The following is a 4,299-nucleotide window of genomic DNA, read 5'->3' on the forward strand; positions in this document are numbered from 1 at the left end:
GTGGCCCCTGCTCACTGCAACTAGAGAAAGCCCACGTGCAGCAACAAAGACCCAACTCAGCCATAAATAAATAAAATTTATTTTAAAAATATTCTACCCTTCTTTTCTCAGAAATCTTTCTAAAATATACCTCAGTTTTCCCCATCTTACTTTTTATTGCGTTATAATTGACACACAATATTCTATTAGTTTCAGGTGTACAACATAGTGATTCTATATTTTTATGCATTACGAAATGATCACCATAATAATCTAGTCACCATCTAGATTGTCATCAGACACAGTTATTCCAATATTATTGACTATATTCTCTATGCTGTACATTAATCCACATCTCCTTAAACAGACTGTTCATTGTTTATGAAACCATCATTTATCTCCCCCCACCACTCTGGCCCCCTGCATCTCTTCCTTCATTGGTGTTCCTACTAGCAACAAAGGAGAAATACCTCGTAGGCTTCCCCCATCTAATTTTGACCATATCTTGCCCCAAAACTCAGTCATTGCTATCAGAGACAATTTGTTCGTCTTCTTAACTTCCACAGTTGGAATCATTCCAAATACTTGGATCTGCCAGCTCTGTGGTTTCCAGGTAACCTACACATTCATGTATTTTATTTCCAAATATTTCATGCATCAGAATTTTTCAGATTGGAAGAATTTTTTTTTAGATTGACGAAAATACCTCATGCCTGCGTGTTAATCCTGATAGTCATGAATATTATGTTAATTTTAATATCTGGAAAAAATCAACTTTCAGCCTCAAATATTCCTGTCAGTTATGTTCATTGCGCCTGTCCTCCAGCGTAAGATGTTTTAGTGGGTCAGACATACTGTGGATCTTCATTTGAATGTTATTGCTGCAAACATCAACCCCAGGTTGTCTGTTTTATTGATCATGGGACACTTTGCATTCTTATTTCCTTACAAAAAGCTACAACCTAATAAATTCAGGTATTTTTTCTTGTATCAGCTTTCACCCTGAAACATTGACTTAAGGTATTCAATATGTATCTTGTGCTCCTGAGACTCTACTCCTACCTAAAATTCCCAGAAAAGAAGAGATGACGACACTTCATAAGAATGAAATGCAAAACCCAGTCCTTAAGAAACAAGAAACCTACGGTCTCTGTTTTCCAAATGATGTATTACTGTTACCCTAAAAATATATATTATTTTCTCCTCCAAAAATATTTCCCATTGGTTTCTTTTCTTTCCAAATATCTGTCAAGCAAGGAGATTCAATACTTAACTTTAAACTTGACTATAAATCATTTTATATGAGAATTTCAATTCAGAAAAGACTCAGAAAAAGTTTTTGAAAATGTTCTACTCATTTTGATATGTCTGATGGCTTCCTGATAACGAAGTAATGCCCGAAGGGAAAGAAACAGAATCGTTTTTCTAAATGTACTCAAGCAGATGTTTTCACAGCTGTGCATTTCAACCACGGTGTCATCTGCTTGGGATATATTTTCATTTTTTATCATCAAAACAGTAATAACATTTCAGTATTAAATCATGGATATACATCAACATTAGAAAAAATAAGCACAGAAGTAAGCACATGAGAACATCTATAAGTAAAAAAAACATATCTTTGCATGATAATGATTTAAAAAACCAAGAATCATGGAAACTATCTAAACAGTAAATAAAACTTGAATAAAAGATGATGTACAAAGGCTGGAGAGACAGAGTTACATAAGGTAAGAAGTCTGCAAAAATTTGTTCATTACCTCACATCTGCCCCCAATATACAAAGTGCCACCATTTGGTTTAATATTAGATCAGATATACACCTTAATTTTGAACTGAGTGTTAGATTTTCTAAAAATGAATGCAGATTATGAAATGTCAACAAAAATTATTCATTCAAAATGGAGAACATCATCATACAGTTTGTTTTACTTGCAAGTTTTTGAAATTTGCTGGGAAAAACTGAATCTCAAAATAATTATTGGAGAGCATAACCATCCTTGGGAAAAACAATACAAGAATACAAATTCTTTTCCTAATATACATATAAACCTATGTCTTAAACTGAGACTATTTTTACCTGGTATTTCAGATGGGATTCTTAGTTTCAAGCAACAGAAATTGACAGGCTGTTTAAGCAAAAGAAAATTCATTCGAAGAATGTTGGCTGTCAAAATCAAAGGGAGGTTGGAAAACCAGGCTTAGAAAATAACTAGGAAAACAGATACTGATGCCGCTCTGGGAGTTACAAAGATAATGAGGATGCAGCCTCAACTCCCTGAGAAGTCACAGTCTAATGGAAGAGACAGACACCTAACTAGGTAGTAGTAATTCACAGCAGTGATACATGAAAGGCATTATGGGAGATGGCAGGAAGGACTGGGGAGTGGCCATGAGAGGAGGGCTCAGAGAAGGCTTCCTGGAGGAGGTGACACCTGAACTGGGAAAGAAGCTGAACACACCCCAGGCAAGGCTAGGAGGTAAGATGCAAAGGGCTGTGTGAAGAACACCAGAAGCAGTTTGGTTCTGTATGGTTGCTATTTGTGCTGCGATAGTATTCAGCATACTCTTGGGATTGCAGAAATGTGTGTTTTCTCGTAGCCTTGTAAAAACAGCAGGACCAAATGAAAGTAAAGGGTGGCGATACCAAAGTGAGAAGAGACAAGTGAACTTCTTCTGGATCTGTGGAAGGCAGGATGAGATGACAGCAAAGGCAAATGCTCTGACTCCCAGTTTTCCCCGCTTACTAGCTGTGCGATCTTAAGTGGGTGACTTAATTCTCCAAGCCTCAGTTTTCCTCATCTAGAAAATGGAGACAAGCTTACATTGGGCAATTTATTCTAAGGAGTAAATCAGCATAAAAAGAACGAGGACAATGCCTCTTACCAAAACGTTCAATAAAGATTATTTTGTTTCTCCCTTCTCTCCCACTCCCAGAAAATACAACCGACGAAATTCCTGCTTACTAAGATTGTCCATTTGTGTGCACATTTTATTTCTAAATGTGTTTAATAGGAGGGCTTTACACAGCTATGGTTTTCCATGGCTTTCCATAGTTTACACTGGACACCATCAAAATAGGGCGAAGCAGTGTCCCAGAATCTTTTACACCCTGCTTTTGTTATGTGCATCCCTTGGCAAGGAGGGGTATTTTCACTGACATCCCCATCACACCAGGTGAAATAGCTGCATCTTTTTGGACCTTAAATGATGCTGGATTAAGAATGCTGGCCAAAGGCTCATGGACCTAAATAATGTGACCCAGCAGTTTGTCCTGGGTATATTTTACTTTCTCTGGTTACCTTAAGACCAAACCCAAGAATGGTTTATGGGTCTTTGCAAAGCTAAATTAATAATTCAGGTTAATATAAATGAGATTAACAACTCATTTATAATCATAAAAACAACAAAGTAACACCTCAGAGGCTAAAAATTTTGGCTTACGTAATGTATCCAAAAGGTGCCAGATGACATTTTTCTCCATCAGAGCTGAGGCGAACTGTCCCAGCCAAGCCTAACTCAAATTTCAGGATTCTGAAAAAATAAATAAAATGCATTCAGCCACTGAGTTTGGAGATTGTTTGTTACAGAGTGGTGAACAAGGAGGTTATCTGCTTGCAGCCTCAAGGATCCGGAACTAACAAGTCTCAAAGACTCGTTTCCTCAGCTGGACAAAGCCAGACACTATCTCTGATGGCTTATCTCCAGCATCTTCCTGGTGCTCAAATTCTTTGAGCCTATGACTCTCTCCATGGCTCGTCCCTATGACCTCAGACTAGCCTGGTATCCACATAATAATTTAGATTTTTGTTCCCAGAAAGTGACTGGCTTGACAGGGATTGCTTTACCCATCAAAGAGCAGGAATGTCAGTGGCAAGAAGGGAGGACAAAAGGTCATCCAGAGGTAGAGGCAGACAAAAGAAGCAGCTCCAAGAATTTGGCTGCTGGCAGCAAGGAGAGAAACCCAGAGTTTGTCTCCATAGAGGATATTAGGGTATTTACAGAGTAAATAGTAGAATACTCATAGGAAAAGCATGGGGCACACCTGAAACAGGCAGGGCAATAGAAATTGACCTGAGAAATTGACTTTTGATTTATCCAGTATTATAGGAATCACTTAAAAATGTGCTGGGTTTGTAACTAGTCACTTGCAGCAGGTAAGCAGACGAGAACATAGATGAAATTTCCAGAAGAGTTGGGAAGAGGGCGTATCAATTAGCTATGCCACTAAAATGTTGTATGGCGGCCAACCACAAAAGTCAGTGGCATACAACAGTAAGTATTTGTTCAGCTCAAGAGTCTATGGGGTTCATCTGATCT

The sequence above is a fragment of the Neophocaena asiaeorientalis genome, unplaced genomic scaffold (genome assembly GCF_003031525.2).
Source record: "Neophocaena asiaeorientalis asiaeorientalis breed wild unplaced genomic scaffold, Neophocaena_asiaeorientalis_V1.1 scaffold302, whole genome shotgun sequence".
Lineage (NCBI taxonomy): Eukaryota > Metazoa > Chordata > Mammalia > Artiodactyla > Phocoenidae > Neophocaena > Neophocaena asiaeorientalis.